The sequence below is a fragment of the Rattus norvegicus genome, chromosome 4 (genome assembly GCF_036323735.1).
Source record: "Rattus norvegicus strain BN/NHsdMcwi chromosome 4, GRCr8, whole genome shotgun sequence".
NCBI classification, from domain to species: Eukaryota; Metazoa; Chordata; class Mammalia; order Rodentia; family Muridae; genus Rattus; species Rattus norvegicus.
Genome location: NC_086022.1, coordinates 385,326 through 406,201, shown reverse-complemented (window position 1 = coordinate 406,201; position 20,876 = coordinate 385,326). Strand labels below are relative to the sequence as shown.

Genomic DNA, 20,876 nt, shown 5'->3' with positions numbered 1-20,876 from the left:
TACAGGACAAGCCTGGCCAGACATCTCTTTTGTCTTGCTGAAATTGTGCTTTTTAATGCAAAATAAGTTTAGGTGGTGACTGATTCAAGGAATGGGAGAAGGAGGAAGGGGAACTATTGGGGGATTTGTGTAAAGATAGAGCTTTTGAAATGTGGATATTATGATTTCTTTTAATAATGTAAGCAATGATATCACTGCTTGGGTAAGCACAATTGTCATTGTATAAATATAGAAGGCTCAAGTTATTTGTGGCCACTTGCCTGAAAATCAAAAGGTGGTCAGTGTCTTCACTTTTGTTAACTCCCCTTCTCCATCTCAGGACCTAAACATTATAGCTAGAACTGGCATTGATATCTTCTTGGTTCCTAAATTTTAATTTTTAAAATTTTTTATTAGATATATTTCTTTACTTACATTTCAAACAATATTCCCCTTCCCAATTTCCTGTATATAAGCCCCCATTCCCTCCCATCCCCCTCCCCTATACAGGTATTCCCCCTATACATCCAGTTTATCCCCCCTCCCCCATATTCCCCTGCACTGGTGGTCAAACCTTGGCAAGACCAGGGGCTTCCCCTTCCCCTGGTGCCCCAACAAGTCTATTCTCTGCTATATATGCGGTTGGAGTCCTGGATTATTCCATGTATAGTCTTTCGGAAGTGGTTTAGGCCCTGGAAGCTCTGTTTGGTTAGCATTGTTGTTTTGATGGGGTTGCATCCTCCTTCAACTGTTTCAATATTTTTTCTAATTCCCTCCAAGGGTGTTGTTCTCAGATCAGTGGTTTGCTGATAGCATTGACTTCTGTATTGGACATGCTCTGGATGTGTCTCTCAGGAGAGATCTATATCCGGTTCCTTTCAAGATGCATTTTATAACTTCATCCATCTTATCTAGTATACATATATACTCATACATATACATATATATACATATATATACACATATATACATAAACACATACACACACAAATGAGTATTTACAAACAGATAAGTAAGTTAGAGTACACTATTCTTTGTATTATTTTAGACTATCATATGTATTTGTGACTATGCTCACATAAAGAAAAACTATTATAAGTAACTAAACATCATTTAAAAGATGGTAAGACGTAATACATATCTATATAAGCAATGGAAATGGAGAAAAGTGCACAATTACAGTGTGAAATTATCTCTTTAAATTGTTTTTAATGAGTTTTTAAATAACCATACCACTAACTTTCAATTTAAGTCCCCAGGAATTAAATTCCTAAAGCATATTGTACCATAACTGACATGGATAAATCCTACTTCATAGTAACTAGTAGTTTTTAAATAGGCAAAGACATATTTGTATCCATGAAAATACACAGTTTCAGGTAGCACAATTTAAATTTTCAATCTCCTCCTTCTTCTCCAGCCTGTCAACAGCCTTATTTTCAAATGTTTTCCTATTTCCCATCCTTTCCTTTTCACTTCCTCAGTCAGGTTCTTCCAATGAAATTTAGGTCTTATACGCAGTATTCCTGCTTGGCATAATCTTCTGTGAATATGTAAGAGATATACTCCTTTCCATGGTCCTTCCTCTTATGTTCATTAATGGACCTGGTGAAATTCAACAAAAACACACTAAGAAGTGAAATAAATGGTATAGTGACTTGTTTTCATATAAATCAAGGATGTAAGTACAAAATATTAATTTTAAATTAATAGTCTAAATAACAGTTTTGTGCTACAACAAATAAAAGCAATTTTTCAAAAAACAAAACTAAACAAACAAACAAAAAGCAAAAATAGGGTATGTTGCAAAACAAAGCAGGTGAGCCCTAAACTATGACATTTAGGAAGCAGATTTTGTTCTGACAATATTTCTGCCTATAGTAATGGAACCAAGATCATACATGGTTCAGAACCAAGAAGTATACCTTTTGAGTGTGCACAGTATTGTAATCTGTATTGACAATAAATCAATATTACTTCCAGAATCCTATTTTAGCCGATATAAAGGTAGAGGAAGGAAAGTATGAAAATGGCGGCCACCACATTCTCAAAGCTGAAAAGGTAAGATATTCCAAAAACAGGTAGAAAACATTTACTGGGAGTCTAATCCTGATGCTGAATCTAAACAACCGGAAAAGAAAGTCATACACCAACATCTCTGATGACCATAGGTGCACAAGGCATTAATAAAATACATGTAAATCAAATGCAGTAACACAAACAGATTTCTCATCAGGTTTAAGGCAACTTCATCCCAGAGATGGAGGAAAGCGTCAATACATGAGATTTAACATAATCTACCACATAAGTACAAGTACCACCCTATTGCAAACATAAAAGACCTTTGATAAAATACAGCCTCCATTTGTGAGGAAAGTCTTGCAGAGAATAGGGATACAAGGGATTTATCTCAACTTGATAAAGGCAATATACAGCAAAAGTCATCCAAAAGAGAGAATAATTCAAAGTACTTGTGTTGGAATCAGGACCAAGACAAGGATGTTCACTCTTCTCACTTCTCAACATACTGCTTACAGTGTTAGGTCAAGTAATTAAACAAGTCAAGGTAATGAAGCAAATACAAATGAGAAGGGAAGAAATCAATATATGTTTATTTTCAGGTTTTAAGATTCTATACATAAAAACTAAATCATAAGAAAAAACTCCTAGGGATGATAAATATGGATAAATTTGAAAAACACAGAGTTAAAGCACAGGAATCAGTATCCTTTTTAATATACAAAAGACAAACACAGAAAGCAAGGGACAATACTATTCTCAAGAAACTAAAACAAAACAAAACAACAACAAAATACTTGAAATTAATATGACAAAGGAATGTGTGCCATGAAAACTGTAAAACACTAACGAAATTCACTGAACATATTCCTGCTTAAGAAACAGCTACAGGTGTTTCTTGCCCTCTTGCTAAGAGCAGAAGAATAAATAATACTCTGTTAGTACTCAGTGGCTTCTGGGATTTTCCTAACATTCACATCACCACAGAGAACCACAAACAAATAAGAAACCTCTTAAGTTATTGAGAAGCAAATCCCAAGCTTCATGCATTTTTCATGTAAATAAAATAAAACATATCAAGTTTAAAATGGAGATAGGATCTAGTATGTACTCCCCCCACCCCGATTACCACAGTCGTGTGGGTGTGACTCAGTGTGACAGCTCCAAGGACTATGTGTCCTGAGAGCTATGTGTCCTGAGGACTTGATGCTGTTGTGCTGTTATGGAGTTCTGCTCTGTTCACTGCCAGCATGTTCCTCATAATCTAAGAATTATGGGAAAATTCTAAGGTACCTCAAATCACTCACTGGCCAACATATCTGGCATTAACAATTGATTCCTTATACACATTTTTGCCCTCAGCTTCCTGATGAGATTTATTAAGAATTGCTCTTGAGTAGATACTCATTCTGAGGATTTAAAGTAGATATGACTGATTTTTATATAAGTGGTTAGATCTGTGAGTCTTTTAAGAATACTTTTTAAGGATAAATAATGAAATAATTACTCCTGTCTTTGTCTAGAAGAAAACTAAAACAATTACATTGCAATTTAATGATGCTTGAAAGATTTGGCTGGGATATATAAGTGATGGAACAAAGAATAAAGCACAAGGGTTAGGGCATCCATCAACTATGTGTATCTGTTAAGGCTTGTGTATGATGAGCTGGAACACTGTTCCTTCTACCATCAACTCTGTGTGTGTGTGTGTGTGTGTGTGTGTGTGTGTGTGTGTGTGTCTGTGTGTGTGTGTGTCTGTGTGTGTGTGTGTTTGTGAATTTTCTCTCTTCCCTGGTCTTTCTCACTGACCCCAAGGAGTTAAGAGTTCATAGGTTTTTCGCTGATCATAGAGAGTGCAAACCCCCCAGTAACTTAAGCTTTGCTCCCTCAGAAAACTGTCTGTTGAGTAACATCTCTAGTCGCTGGCTGCCTGTGGCAGCATCCCCATAGGTGTCTGGATCCGCCCCCATCAATAGCTTTAAGCACTGAACCCATCGGAAGGCTGCCTGCTTCATTTTACCCACCACACAGATGCCAACATTGGTCATCAGCAATGGTAGAAAATAATTTACTTTTAATTTAGAAGGAAATCGAGTTTCAGCTTAATTTTCTGTGTGTTTTCTTGAATGTATGTAACTGTGTCCGTGAACAGACGGACTGACCAGAAGGGCAGTTATGAATAGTTGTGAGGCGAGTTTTTCTTATTTGTAAAGACTGACAAATAAGGCCCCGCCAATGCCATTCAAATAAAAAAAGACAAAGAAAAAGAAAAAGAAAAATGTAGCTTTCAATTTCTTATCATTTTATACCTCACAGAAGTTAAACATGACAATGCCTATTATTATTATTATTATTATTATTTTGTTTTTCACTAGAGGATCACTAGGGACTATTATGTTATTTAAAATTCTTTACATGGTAGTATAGATGAAGGACTCAGACTAAAATATTTCCTTTGTAATACATATTTCATATGTGGAAATTGTAGAACTGACCTTCTAGGCTTAATCTTTCTAAAAATATAAAAAAAATCAACTATCCATTAAGAAATAGAACTCACTTAGCTTCTCCATACCTGCCTTAATAGCCACAAGAAGCAATTTCATCTCTTGAAAAAAACAGAATCAATTCAATTTCTTTGCGTAGAATCGGGATTCTTACTCACTGATGAATCTGATATTAGGTCTGCATTAAAATAAGATTTAATCATTATGTTACAATATCTTTTCCTTAAATTTTATTTAGGAAATATGGTTTCTTTTATTTTCAGGTGCAAATATTTAGGTTCCAAACACCTGCACGAATGGCCGTTATTTCTATACTTAGTACAAAAACTATTAAAATTGATTTTTTATTTTTCAGCAGTGTTCAGACAAAAACGCGTCACAATAAACTCACGGTATCATGTTTTAATAAATGTAATCCATTCTGTTACCTTGTCAGACAGTCCCTGGGGTAGGCAAGGGTGAAAGTGGTAAGGAGGATGAAGTCCACCTCCTTGCTTAGGAGAACTATGCAGTTCACTAAAACAGGAAAAACAGAAAAGAAGTTTCTTGGAATGGTTATTTTTTCTTTCCTAAAAGAACTTTCTATAGCACTTACAACAAATATGTTAAAGAAATTTCAAGTTTCTGCCAGCCATTTGATTAAACAAAAACGTACTAATCATTTTTAGAAAGTTTGGTTTCCTGTTTCCCATATCCAGAAACTAAGTCAGTGTAGCTTGATGATCTCATCTATACACTACATCCATACCCACATGTGTGCACACACGCAGACACACACACACACACACACACACACACACACACACACACAAAGATATGCACATTATATAAACATTTTTATATACTATAATGACACTTTATCTTAAACATTAAAGTTTTTCTTTTACGCACAGGTAAAAACAGTCTAACAGCATTATTTTCTACTTGTCATGAAACAAGTGCACCTTCAACTAAAAAACCTGAGCTCAATTTTTGTCAGTAGTAGCTGCTTTACAGATCATAATTCCAGTATCGATAGAAAAACAGCTTACCAGCATTTGTAATATGCAAACCAAATTTGCAATCTCACTCAGATGTATAAATGTGCCCCGCACCTGAACCATAAAGAAGTCAATTAATAATGGATGAGTAAAGAAATTGATCATTGCTGTGGATAGTACTATTAGGTTAAGCATGATATGTGCTTTTATACAACTTTTTCTGCTGCAAACAACGCTGTTAGTAAAGCAAGACCCAAATCTATCACTTTAGCTAATTCCAAACAAAGCTATTCTGTGTACACTGCAGTAGCACAGAGTTTAAAAAACTACTCACTGCCTCTTTTTCACACATATTGAAATACCTCAATGCTCTATGAAAAACAGCAAAGTTATTGCACCACCAGAAATACACAGTACAATATCTAACTTCATTTCAGTAGAGCATGAGACTTAATCTCAGGGTCAAGGGCACCAATTACAAAAGGAATTAAACACTCTAACTAGTCCAAATAAAAGACACACAATCCAGGTACTTTATTTACAAGTCATAAGCCTAATTGGGCAGGTTTACAGCTATACTAACCTATTTCCATGCCATAATGTCCCTTGTTACTTGCTGTTTTTCCAGGCCATATGCTCAGGGTCCATCTCCTCACATGGTGGCTTCCTCCTCCCTTGGTCTCCTCTCTTGTTCCCCCTTCTCCTCTCTCTTGAGACCCTCCACTCCATCCTCAAGTCCCACCTTTCTTCTTCTATTGCCTAATCACAGACTCTATCCATTTTTCATGAGTTAATCTAAGAAGCAAAGTTTACGAAGCATCACTTGGGGTACTTGAGGATCTGCTCCTCAGGGCTTCCAGATCTTGGGAGCCAGTGGGTAGGGAGCATTTAAATACAAGCAGCACCACGCCAACCCCACCAATAACTTTTCCTTATCTGACCAATAACCATCAGCATCTTTACCTAATACTCAGCCCATACAGATATTTTCAGATCCTAGCACCCATAGCTATGGCTTCTGGTAAAATGTAAGTACGTGTCACATTCTTACAAACTCAAGACAAACTGAGCAGATTATCCAGTGTTTTCACAACAGTCCACTATTTAATCTGCAAGAATTTAAGGGTCATCAATAACAAACCAACAGAAAATACCACTAAACAAAGACAACAGCCATGATATATTATATTCCAAAGTTACAACCATGAATTAAGCTTTAAAAGGAAGTTACATAACCTTTATATTTTAAAGACTTTTAAAATAAGAATCTCACTTGGAAATTATGCAAAGTTCATCTTTGACCACTGAGTGTGGGTCATGCACCCCCACTGTCATGGCCTGAGAGGCAACACCAGAGTGTTCCTCTTCACTGGGCTAGCTGACCTGCTCCACAGTGCAGCAGAGTGCATGGGTCTCTCCACACGCAGAGTAAGCTACTTTTTGTGAGATTCGTGGAAATGCAAGGATACACGGTCCTCTCTGGAGGGCAAACTAGACAAGCACATGGAGAAAGGATGTGGAGGAATAGTTGGAGAAATCAGAGACTAGGACACAAAATTGTGAAAGAGTAATCACTGAGAGTCAGTCTGTGACTAATAGAATTTAAATTGTTGCTCCTGTAGAATGAAAAGTAAAGTTGCTAACAGGGTAGAAAACATCTGCATCCTCGGAATCCAGGAGGGGTTTGTAAAAGGCCCCAAACATGTGCAGAGATTAAATAGCTCTAAACAGAATCATCAAAGAGATGATTCAGGAAACAGCACACAAAGGAAGTCACAGATGGATCAAATGCTCTGGTTACATTGACCTAATTTCTTAATATAAGGAACAAGAAATCAGTTTCCAAAAAACACGAAAGATGCTTCATCTAACAATGCAAGTCAATATTAGACCTAATTTTTATAGAGCTAATGTGTAGAAGTCAAAGATACTAACTTCTAAAATGACTCTTAGTACATTTAATTTTTGTGCAATGTCTAATAATGACTCAGAGAATGTGATATTGGAAAAAAAGTAGAAGAAAGGCATTGGAAAAGCAGTTTTAGGCACAGGTTTGGCTGTCAATTTAGTAAAAGACAATCTAGTCCTTCTATATCTAGCAAATACTTTTACAGGCTCCAAATGGGTCAAAGACCTTAAGATACAAAAATGAATGTCATAAAGTTAAAACAAGAATATAGTATCAAGGTATTATGACCACTTTTTTAAAGGAAAGGAATATTTCATTTTGTGGAACTTAAACATTTCCTCTAATATTTGACTTCTGGTGGCCCATCCAAAAGAAATGAAAAAGATATGAATTATAAAAGGATGCTAAATATTTTAAAAATCCAGTGGCTAATAAGATGTAGCTAATTAAGTAAGCAAAGAAAATATTCTGCTGCAAAACCATGCTTGGCCAGCCAGTGATGGAAAGCAAGACAAAAGATTAGTTTCCTGCAATTTTCAAAGAACAAGCACCTACCCAGGTCAAAATCTAGATGCAGACTACTAAAACAAGCAGCTGACTTGGAGTCTACCCACCAGACTGAGCAACAAAGGAACTTAGAAACACCACCAAACATGCACAACAGTTTTTTTTCCCTCATTTTGACAGATGTTCACTAAGTATTTTCTTAGTGTTCAGCATGGGACACGTACTGTGTACTTCCTTCAGTTACACATCCCTTGCTTTCTAGAACTTAAATTTCTATCTATTTAATAATATGAAGAAGGAAATTCAGAAAGAAAAAGCAACATGGTACACAAGTATGCTGAAGAAACTGACCACAAGCAATGAAACAAAGACTCAACAAGCTCAGGAAGTTATCCCAAGATCTACTGACACAAATCACTAATCTCAAAATTTTCTGAAAACATTTAACAGCTAATAAGAGCCCTAGAAAACTTGAAAAACTGATACTCATATAAATTTTAAATGTGTGTCTACAATCACCCTTCCCATTGCTCCGTGTAAGCAGATGATGGCAACTAAGAAAGACTAATTCCTGAAAAGAAATCCAGATGGCCAGATTCTGTTTTGCCTCAACAGGGTCATTTCTAAAATAACCATTGTTTTTTTTAAATCTGACAAAACAGGAAACAGAAGTAACTGGGATAAAACCAAAATCTAGACCCTTTCTACTGTGCTATATGTCTTTCTCCTCGTTAATGTGTTCCTAAAACAATGATTTTTTTTTTAATATTGTGGTTTTACAATTTATTCTACAAGGAAACAAATGGGAAAGACTTGCCAATTTCTTTGGAACTGTAATGCAGTGTAGTAAAACAAATGAAGATCTTGTGATTGTAAAGAGACTAATTTTCCAAGACGGTTATGGAAATATTTTTATTAAGAAACCAACTCACTCAAATGAGGCATTTAGACTCTGGTTACAATAGTGGTTGTGTCCTTCCTTGAGTTGGGGTTCCCTGCTCTGCAGCCTTCCCTTGAAAGTTTTGTTCTCTTGGTGTCATCTCCTGAAAGCCGAGGTTAGGTACCATGGTGTCTGCTTTTAAGTTCTAAAAAATACTGAAAAACATAAACTTCAGTGTCTGCACGGTGACATAAGCCACATCGCTAATAGCTCATCTAGTTAATATGAAATAAATCATGCTTTCACTCCCAACCTATGTTGGGATTGAATTCCAGGTGAACATCATCATTCTGTTCCAGAAATCAAAAGTATACACTGGTCGGTCATTGCTCAGATTTAGATTTTGTTTGGATTCATGTTGTCACTGGTAGAAGTTTGGACCTGGTTCTTCTTCTCAGCCCCATGATCCCAGGAATAAGACGCAGACTCAACATATATTAACAAATACCTTGGCCATAGAGCTACACTTTTCTCTGACAAATTCTAACCCACTTACTCAAATCTACATACCGCCATGTGGCTCATTACCTGTGCTCAGGAACCACGAGTCTGTCTGGTCACATTTTCCAGGGCAAATCTCTCCGACCTGGCTCTATCCCAGAATTCTTTCTGCCTCCCGGATGTCCCACCTTCTATTCTATCCTTTCCTATAGGCCATAATTTTTTTTAACTGAAAGGTGATATATGCATACAAATACCCAAGATACTCTCTCTACAGTCACTAGCATTCTTAAAGCCTTCGAAGAGCTAATTATTCCAATTCTACTTTTACTTCTAACGCACCAACAGCAGCACCAACATTCAGAGACCATCCAGGGGAGGACTATTGCTTTAAAGAACTTATGTGCACCTGCTTTTCCTTTCAGTTTATTCTGGTAATAATGCCACTCCAGCAGGGTGTTAGCATCAGGATGAAAAGGTGTTGTATGTAGAACAGGCTGTCCGGGAACTCATAGAGGTGCACCTGCTATGATTAAAAGCTTGCTCCACCAAACATGGCTCTGATGAACTGACTCAATTTAACAGCAGCAGAGTCAGTATTCTGTAGCCTTTGATTTATTACAATGAAAAACAGGCAAATCGGATACCAGGTTCAGATGGTAGGAGAAGAAAATGAGACAAAAAACTACAATCAGACTTTTGTAATTCTGGTATAAGTAGGTATGAATAGATTTAGAGAGCAGGGGGCTCAGAACAAAGAGACATATAACACACAAGCTCTCCTGCCTCACTACATAAGCCAGACAAAAGAACAATAGACCAGAAGGTAAGTGTCCCTAGCCTAAAATCAATTCCTTTGCATTCAAAAAAATCCCTTTCAGAGCTGAGTCAAAACTACCTAGAACAAAAATAAAGGCTTGTTGGGAATCTAGAATTTTCTAGTATTTTCACATAAGAGAAAAACTGACTTTCAAACGAAAGTGCAAATGTAGCTATCTTGTCCAGAAAGAACTAAAGAAAAATGCTAAATAAGTGCTTCTAATACTAGTAAGTAGTACACACATAAACCTGAAATTTCATTTGCAAAACAGACTGCCCAGTTGACTCAACTCAACGATACAGAATTATCCAAAACCCAGAAGTTAGTATGTTTACCTACATTAAGGGAAGAGAGTTATTTGAACAGAAGAGAAAGTATGAAGACACAGTATAGCAGAAAATTCCCCTTAATGAGCAATAAAAAGATATAGAAAATATCCAGAAACTCTCATCTATGTGAGATAACAGAGTCCTCAATTTAACATACTCTTCTCTGTATATTTCAACGTACACTAAAGTAGTAGTGTTCTAATTTCCCTATACCTGTGATAATAAAGGGTAGCCAATTAGAACAAATGAATAAATTTAATTGAGAAAAAACAAAATACTTTCCAAAGAATATATTGTTATCATTTCAGATACACACACAGACACACAGACACACACATACAGACACATACACACACACACACACACACTCTCTCTCTTATGTATCAATTTTTTAAACAAACAAGAATACAGATCTTTAAGATCTGTTATACTTCTTACACCCAGGAGACAAAGAAGAAAACAGTATCAACATGCCTTCCAGAGCTCTGATGTCTGGGTGCCCTCAATACTGACATATTGCCTAAACGGAAAAAAGAGCATTCAAACTCAAACTAATTCTTCTCATTAAAAACATATTTAGTCAATTTTAAAAAATCACATTTAAGAATAATGTTAACATAATGTAGAATATATTATGGACTGTACACCACCTTAATAGATGAATTTCCATTTCTTCAGTTTTCTGATAGAATGTTAAATCATTTCTAACAATAGCATAGCATTATTTCCTATTCTACATTCTACCCTTCTTCCTTTAAGATTATAATTTTATAAGATAAATCTTATTATACAATTTAGTTATGTGTAGTTTCACCTATTTAGCTTTGATAAACTCCATTCTGCACAACTCTACAAATTTTATTTAATGAAACAATTACAATGGCTACTACTACCCAATGTTGTTGATAAGTAATAAAACACAAGAGGATTACAAGGAGTTAGATTAATTCTCACAACACTATAGGGAAAAATTACTATCACCCACAACTTTTATATTAGTAATATAAGTTCAACAGCTGGTGAGTGCCCAAATTGGAATTTATTTCCAGTCAGTCTGATTTCCAAGCTCTTAAATTATCATACTTGTTGTTATTGAAATCTCTTTGTAATAAAGTACCCACCACACCCATCAAAATAGAGCACACAAAACTAAAACAGTTCCACTTAGTGAGATTTAATGGGAGAACAAGACAAGGGAAAGGGGCGAGAGAAAGAAGAGAAAAGAATGAAGAGAAGAGAGAGCATGAGGGCAGAAGAAGTCTGCCTTTCATTTGGAATATGACATAACTACTCCCACGTGGAGTTGGGATTTAGACCAAAGGAATACTGGGAAAGTAGGGCTGTTTCCATGTCAACAGTTACCAAATAGTGTTGCTGCTCAAGGCAATTCCTGATACCAACAATACTGCTGTTATAATTTGACATATTTCAAAAAGTAGTTCACAAAAAAACAAAGTCTATATACACAGGGAATTGTTCTTTCATTATTAGCTGTTACTATTTCTGCCCCATGACAATTATATTTATGGAGATGAAAGTAAATATTATCTCATAAGGAAAATTACTGACTTACAATAACTAGAGATTGTTAATAAGGATTATTAGGATAAGACTACTTTATAATAACATTACTTCTAATAATCCTTCTGGTGTTCCAAAATATGATGGTACAGGTCCTAAAACTGCCACTCATTTCTACCTGTCTCAAGCTCTGGCCGAATCTTTCGTGCACTGTGACAGCCAATTCTGTGAAAAACTGACTCATAAAAGGCCAGTGAAAGAAGAACACAGACTGGAAACAATTAAAAAAAAGTCTATTCAGTCCCAAATCAAAGTACACCTGCCTGTTAAGACAGAGCAAGCAGTGAAGATCCAGGTAAATATATTTAAAATGCAAATCATACCAGCCCTCAACAAACACCGAGAAGTCAACAAAATGATCTAAGTATTAAAAAGAAAAAACAAAACAAACAAACAAAAACACCAAAAGCCCCAAACCACTCTTTCTCTTCAACAAGGAGGCCAAGTAGGAGATGCCAGCATGCAGATCTTCATGAAGACCCTAATGGGCAAGACCATTACTCTTGAGATTGAGCCCAGTGAAACCATCAATAATGATCCAAGACAAGGAAGGGATCCCACCAACCAGCAGAGCTGATATTCGCTGGCAAACATTTGGAGGATGGCCACACCCTGTCCAACTACAACATCCAGAAAGAGTCTACCTTCCACCTGGTGCTGCGTCTGCACAGTGGCATCATCGAGTCATCCCTTTGTCACCTTGTCCAGAATTACAATTGTGACAAGATGATCTGCCACAAGTGCTACTCATGCCTGCACACAGTGTAGTCTACTGCTACAAGAAGTTCGGCCACTCCAACAACCTGAGCCCCAAAGAAGGTCAAATAAGGCTGGGGCCATACCTGGCCTGTGACCCTGTGACCAAATAAAATCCATTGACTTGGGCAAAGAAAAAGAGAGAGAAAGAGAGAGGGAGAGAGAGAATGACAAAGAAAAATATCAAGCTGGGCACAGGACTTAAACCCTAGCATTCAGAGACAGAGGGCAGGCACATCTCTGTAAGTCTGAAGGCAGCCTGGTCTACAAAGTGAGTTCCAGGACAGCCAGGGCTATACAGAAAACCCTGACTCAAAAACAAAACAAAATTCTGACAATTAGCTTTCCTGTGTAAAACCATTATGACTATTTAGCATATCCAACAAAAATTCATGTATTGGTGGCAAGAAAATACACTGTTAATGATGAATACTCTATGCTGGTACAGAACACCAGACAAACCCACATTTGGAAAACAGCTGTGTATGAAATATAGTAAGACACACATTTAAACAACTAACATTATTGGATTTTGTACTAAAAACTGAGATCTTACGAGTAAACTGTAGTGGTTTGGCTTGATGCTGCTTGTATATTATTGTTCATATTGGTTCCTCAAGAGAGGTTGCTCCCACCCCACAAGCAGAGCATCATGTACTTAGGTGATACTATGTGAACCTTCTCTCCACTTTAATAGGTCAATAAAAGGTTAGAGCCTATGATTGGGTAGTGGATACGAAAGGTGGGACTGGAGGCTCAGGAGGGGGTGGCAGGTAGAAGGAGAAAAAGAATGAAGGAAGAGGAGTGAAGGAAGCCACTATGCACCAGAATCCTGTGGCTGGGAGAAACCAGAAGTAATAAGGAGTCTTAGAATTGGGAAATAAGTTAGTATTGTATTAGATATGCCCAATCTAGGCATATAACTTATTATTAAAATATTTGGATTGTGTGTCCTTTACATGGGCTATTAGGGTTGGAAATTTTAGTAACAAATTGACAAAGCCATGTCTGGTTTAGAACCAACGTAACCCGATACGGAAATCCACCCCAACCACTGAATATTAACAACTAGGGCTTCACTCTAAAGCGGCTTCAGGGTGGAAATTAAGCATGAATCTAAAGGGTGTACAGAGAGCTAACTGAGATGCTCCCTGCCCAAGCCCCAAGCAAACCTAGGCAACCAGAGGTACCACACCAGCCCTGAGCTGGGACACAAGGTGGCGCCAATGCCACAACATAGTTGGGGTTTCCTGAATCTGAGAGAAAAAAAAGAAGGACAAGAAGTCAAGGTTGCCTGAGGTGAGGCCTTCACAACTGAAAATTAGCAACTGAAAACACAGCAGGTATCTTTCCAAAGCTTTCTCACAGATAACAAAGGGCTGATCTAGAGATCTCTCTCCCAAGTCAACCTTCCCATGCACACTTTGAATTTCCAACATCCCTCCACTTCTAAACAAGGCACAGGACACAGGTAGCAAGACCAGCTATCTCAACTGCTTACACTGCAGGCTGTGTAAGATCAATACACAGGCTGAAGGCTATACAGGACAGTCAAAAGACCTAAAGGGCTCAAAACACAAAAGCCAAGGGTCTTTGTACAGTCCGCCCCTAACTACTAGTGAAAGAACCCTAAAGGACCTTAATGTCCTAAATCAAACACCAGAAGGAAACAAAGATAAAAGAAACTTCAGACCAAATATAAGAATTAAAATAGTACCACTGCACTCTTTTCCTCCTTCGCTTTTTCCTACATAAGGTGCGATAGAGAATTGAGGAGTTTCTTAAGTAGTGAATATAAAAAGCAGTGATTTTGTTTTTAACATTCTTAGCTTCTCAGAGTATGTATGACCAAAGTTTAAGAAATTAAATTTGCCAAGGTATGTTGAACAAAATTTTTGCATTTTCAACAGGCTAACACTAAGAGCTGTACCAGAATCCACTCTGACGTAACACTTTACCAGCAAAACTTGTAATTATAAACAGTGTGATCTGCTCTCGTTAAGCAAATATCTTGATTTATTAGTACTTAACTTTAACTCAACGAAAAGATAAAATAGTTAGATTCAGTCATCACAGAGACAACAACAGTACAATTAATACAGTAATGAAAATGTAACTCTACCTTATGTCTATATAACAAGGAACTATAATAAGGACTAAAGAGTGCTAATATTGCACATACCTTAAGAGGCATGGATCTGGGCAGGAGAGAGAGCTCAGTGGATAAGAGGTCCTGAGTTCAATTCCCAACAACCACACGGTGGCTCACAACCATCTGTAATGGGATCTGATGCCCTATCCTGATGTGTCTGAAGACAGCTACAGTGTACTCATGTTAATTGATTAATTAACTAATTAATTAATTAATTAGCCATGGACCCAGAGAAACAAGGTGAATTCATCTAAACCAGTATGAAGACAACCAGGCAATCAAGCACAGTGATATATGAAGAGATCTCAAACGACAAATATGTATCTGTCAACTGCACGGGTTAAAAAAAATGACACTGACATACATATTGACAGCAATTTGCTGTCAATTGTGGGCAAACATACACAACTATGACCATCAAGAAGACTCAAAGTTAAGAAAAATTTGGGTAGTAACACTCAATAAAGAAAGACAAGTGCTAAAATGATCAGAAAGGAATAAATCTAGATTGGGTAAATGAAAGCTCAGAAAGAAAGTATTTGGAATAAAAAAAAGAAAATAAAATTAAATAAATAAATAAATAATTGGTGGCCAGAAACTAATGGAACAATCTCACTGGGCAAAAAAAAGTAGGTGATTAGGTGTCTTACAGATTTACTGCTGTGAAGAGACACTGTTACTGAGTCAACTTTGATAAGGAAAACTGACATTGGACTGGCTTACACTCTCAGAAGTTTAGTCCGTTATCACCATGGCGGGAAGCACAGCAGCATTTAGGGAGGCATCGTGCTGGATAAGGAGCTGAGAGTTCTACATCTTCATCTGAAGGCAGGAGCAGGAGACTGTGTCGACACTGGTCATAGCTTGAATATAAAGACTTCACAGCCCACTTTCCCATTGACCCACTTCCTCCAACATGGCCACACATACTCCAACAAGGCCCCACCTCCTAATAGTGCCACTCCTTATACGACAAGCATTCAAGCATATGAGCCTATGGTGGTCATTCCTATTCAAATCACCACAGCAGATAAGTCTTCAGACAGGGAGTTCATAGCTAAAACTATATAAAAATTAAAATTTCCAGATATCTTCACCAACCCACAGGGCAAACTACTCATTCATTCCAGAGACTAGACCCAGGAAGAGTAGATAGAGCTGGTAGAAGAGGCAACCAACACAAAGGAGTAACTCGGTGATACCCTTTCTAGACTGACAATTATGGCCCTTTCCTGACCTTCTTTTACAAATCTAAAAATATTCTCTGCTATGAATGTACCCTTTCACAAGCAAGAAAAACAGATCTTTCTCTAGGAAAACACAAGCATGCACCCCAAAGGACCTCAAGGCCAACCCTAATCCTGAGTTCCCGCATGAAGACCCTGAGAGATGAAGTGAAGCCTGGGATACTTGTACAGACTCCAAGGTGTTGGAAGCGCCAAAGCTGTGATTTCTGCCAGGGAGAGTTGCTTACATGGGATAGAACCAGCCTGGAAGAGATATATTTTATAAGCAGAAAGATGGAGGGATGGTGCCATCTAAGCCTCTGATATCAGATATTAAGCTAGAGCACTGGATCTCAACCTTCCTAATGCTGTGACCATTCAATACAATTCCTTGTATTGTGGTGAACCCCAACCATAAAATTATATTTGTTGCTACTTCATAACTGTAATTTTGCTACTGTCATGAATCATAATGTAAACATATGTTTACAGATGGACTTAGGGAGCCACTGTAAATGGGCCATGACCCACAGGTGGGAAGTCTGACCTAGGGGACTTGATGTTTACATGCTGCCTTACCAGTCTTGCTTGGTCCAGCGTTTTCTGACTATGCCCCCATTCCTCCTTTTAGGAAATAGTAATATATATCTTTTCCATTCTATGTTGAAATTAATTCACTTTTCAAATTCACAGGGTTTTATCGAGACTGTGGGAGACCATGGGGACTTCTGAAGTAGGATTAAAAATACTTTGTATTATAACAATGGCCTTTGGAGCCTGGGAGGGAAATGTGGTGGTTTGAATGAGAATATCTCCCATAGGCTCAAATGTCTGAACCCTGGTGGTGACTTTACAGGCTATACCTTGCTAGGGGCTAGCTCTGAGGCTAGTATATATTGACTAGCCCCAATTCCTGTTCACTCTCTCTGCTTCATATTTGGGGTTTAACATGTGATCTCTCAGCGCCCTGCCATGATGGTCTCATGGAAGCCCAACCAAAATAAACTCTTCCATAAACTGACTTGGTCATGGTATTTCATTATAGCAACAGAAAAGCAAATAAGTCAGGCTATAAGTAATTGAAGATTAAAACAATTTTTTCTTAATCTTAAAAAGTTCATGATACCACACCCGCGGATCCCGGCCCGCAGCAGCTCTCTGCTCCCAGACCCGGTGAGAGAGAGACCCAACCGCCTGGTCAGGTGGGCACTCCTGAGGCTGCAGAGCGGAAGAGACCACCAACACTGCTCACCCCTGCCCACATCCCTGGCCCAAGAGGAAACTGTATAAGGCCTCTGGGCTCCCGTGGGGGAGGGCCCAGGAGCGGCAGGACCCCAGCCAGAGACACCGCTGGACCCTGAAGGAAACAGACCGGATAAACAGTTCTCTGCACCCAAATCCCGTGGGAGGGAGAGCTAAACCTTCAGGGAGGCAGACAGGCCTGGGAAACCAGAAGAGACTGCTCCCTGCACACACATCTCGGACGCCAGAGGAAAAAGCCAAAGACCATCTGGAACCCTGGTGCACTGAAGCTCCCGGAAGGGGCGGCACAGGTCTTCCTGGTTGCTGCCGCTGCAGAGAGCCCCTGGACAGCACCCCACGAGCAAACCTGAGCCTCGGGACCACAGGTAAGACCAAATTTTCTGCTGCAAGAAAGCTGCCTGGTGAACTCAAGACACAGGCCCACAGGAACAGCTGAAGACCTGTAGAGAGGAAAAACTACACGCCCGAAAGCAGAACACTCTGTCCCCATAACTGACTGAAAGAGAGGAAAACAGGTCTACAGCACTCCTGACACACAGGCTTATAGGACAGTCTAGCCACTGTCAGAAATAGCAGAACAAAGTAACACTAGAGATAATCTGATGGCGAGAGGCAAGCGCAGGAACCCAAGCAACAGAAACCAAGACTACATGCCATCATCGGAGCCCAATTCTCCCACCAAAACAAACATGGAATATCCAAACACACCAGAAAAGCAAGATCTAGTTTCAAAATCATATTTGATCATGATGCTGGAGGACTTCAGGAAAGACCTGAACACACTTAGGGAAGCACAGGAAAACATTAATAAACAAGTAAAAGCCTACAGAGAGGAATCGCAAAAATCCCTGAAAGAATTCCAGGAAAACACAATCAAACAGTTGAAGGAATTAAAAATGGAAATAGAAGCAATCAAGAAAGAACACATGGAAACAACCCTGGATATAGAAAACCAAAAGAAGAGACAAGGAGCTGTAGATACAAGCTTCACCAACAGAATACAAGAGATGGAAGAGAGAATCTCAGGAGCAGAAGATTCCATAGAAATCATTGACTCAACTGTCAAAGATAATGTAAAACGGAAAAAGCTACTGGTCCAAAACATACAGGAAATCCAGGACTCAATGAGAAGATCAAACCTAAGGATAATAGGTATAGAAGAGAGTGAAGACTCCCAGCTCAAAGGACCAGTAAATATCTTCAACAAAATCATAGAAGAAAACTTCCCTAACCTAAAAAAAGAGATACCCATAGACATACAGGAAGCCTACAGAACTCCAAATAGATTGGACCAGAAAAGAAACACCTCCCGTCACATAATTGTCAAAACACCAAACGCACAAAATAAAGAAAGAATATTAAAAGCAGTAAGGGAAAAAGGTCAAGTAACATATAAAGGGAGACCTATCAGAATCACACCAGACTTCTCGCCAGAAACTATGAAGGCCAGAAGATCCTGGACTGATGTTATACAGACCCTAAGAGAACACAAATGCCAGCCCAGATTACTGTATCCAGCAAAACTCTCAATTAACATCGATGGAGAAACCAAGATATTCCATGACAAAACCAAATTTACACAATATCTTTCTACAAATCCAGCACTACAAAGGATAATAAATGGTAAAGCCCAACATAAGGAGGCAAGCTATACCCTAGAAGAAGCAAGAAACTAATCGTCTTGGCAACAAAACAAAGAGAATGAAAGCACACAAACATAACCTCACATCCAAATATGAATATAAAGGGAAACAATAATCACTATTCCTTAATATCTCTCAATATCAATGGCCTCAACTCCCCAATAAAAAGACATAGATTAACAAACTGGATACGCAACGAGGACCCTGCATTCTGCTGCCTACAGGAAACACACCTCAGAGACAAAGACAGACACTATCTCAGAGTGAAAGGCTGGAAAACAACTTTCCAAGCAAATGGTCAGAAGAAGCAAGCTGGAGTAGCCATTCTAATATCAAATAAAATCAATTTCCAACTAAAAGTCATCAAAAAAGATAAGGAAGGACACTTCATATTCATCAAAGGAAAAATCAACCAAGATGAACTCTCAATCCTAAATATCTATGCCCCAAATACAAGGGCACCTACATATGTAAAAGAAACCTTACTAAAGCTCAAAACACACATTGCACCTCACACAATAATAGTGGGAGATTTCAACACCCCACTCTCATCAATGGACAGATCATGGAAACAGAAATTAAACAGTGATGTAGACAGACTAAGAGAAGTCATGAGCCAAATGGACTTAACGGATATTTATAGAACATTCTATCCTAAAGCAAAAGGATATACCTTCTTCTCAGCTCCTCATGGTACTTTCTCCAAAATTGACCATATAATTGGTCAAAAAACGGGCCTCAACAGGTACAGAAAGATAGAAATAATCCCATGCGTGCTATCGGACCACCACGGCCTAAAACTGGTCTTCAATAACAATAAGGGAAGAATGCCCACATATACGTGGAAATTGAACAATGCTCTACTCAATGATAACCTGGTCAAGGAAGAAATAAAGAAAGAAATTAAAAACTTTTTAGAATTTAATGAAAATGAAGATACAACATACTCAAACTTATGGGACACAATGAAAGCTGTGCTAAGAGGAAAACTCATAGCGCTGAGTGCCTGCAGAAAGAAACAGGAAAGAGCATATGTCAGCAGCTTGACAGCACACCTAAAAGCTCTAGAACAAAAAGAAGCAAATACACCCAGGAGGAGTAGAAGGCAGGAAATAATCAAACTCAGAGCTGAAATCAACCAAGTAGAAACAAAAAGGACCATAGAAAGAATCAACAGAACCAAAAGTTGGTTCTTTGAGAAAATCAACAAGATAGATAAACCCTTAGCCAGACTAACGAGAGGACACAGAGAGTGTGTCCAAATTAACAAAATCAGAAATGAAAAGGGAGACATAACTACAGATTCGGAGGAAATTCAAAAAATCATCAGATCTTACTATAAAAACCTATATTCAACAAAATTTGAAAATCCTCAGGAAATGGACAATTTCCTAGACAGATACCAGGTATCGAAGTTAAATCAGGAACAGATAAACCAGTTAAACAACCCCATAACTCCTAAGGAAATAGAAGCAGTCATTAAAGGTCTCCCAACCAAAAGGAGCCCAGGTCCAGACGGGTTTAGTGCAGAATTCTATCAAACCTTCATAGAAGACCTCATACCAATATTATCCAAACTATTCCACAAAATTGAAACAGATGGAGCCCTACCGAATTCCTTCTATGAAGCCACAATTACTCTTATACCTAAACCACACAAAGACACAACAAAGAAAGAGAACTTCAGACCAATTTCCCTTATGAATATCGACGCAAAAATACTCAATAAAATTCTGGCAAACCGAATTCAAGAGCACATCAAAACAATCATCCACCATGATCAAGTAGGCTTCATCCCAGGCATGCAGGGATGGTTTAATATAC

The 20,876-nt window shown here is 38.1% G+C and overlaps 1 long non-coding RNA gene and 1 pseudogene across 5 annotated transcripts in view; one reads left to right on the top strand and one right to left on the bottom strand.

Annotated features, from left to right (window-relative positions):
* Window positions 1-370: 370 nt before the first annotated feature.
* Window positions 371-20,876, bottom strand: part of LOC120102192 (uncharacterized) — a 37,833-nt gene continuing 17,327 nt past the window's right edge. For 3 of the 5 annotated variants that reach the window (XR_010065714.1, XR_010065713.1, XR_010065712.1), the window contains 3 exons: window positions 4,934-5,021; window positions 4,574-4,683; window positions 371-1,584 (listed from right to left, as the gene is read on the bottom strand). This is a non-coding gene — a long non-coding RNA (uncharacterized LOC120102192). The remainder of the gene's footprint in view (window positions 1,585-4,573; window positions 4,684-4,933; window positions 5,022-20,876) is intronic. The other 2 variants (XR_010065716.1, XR_010065715.1) reach the window with 1 other exon arrangement.
* LOC134486525 (ubiquitin-like) lies at window positions 12,133-13,220 on the top strand (annotated as a pseudogene).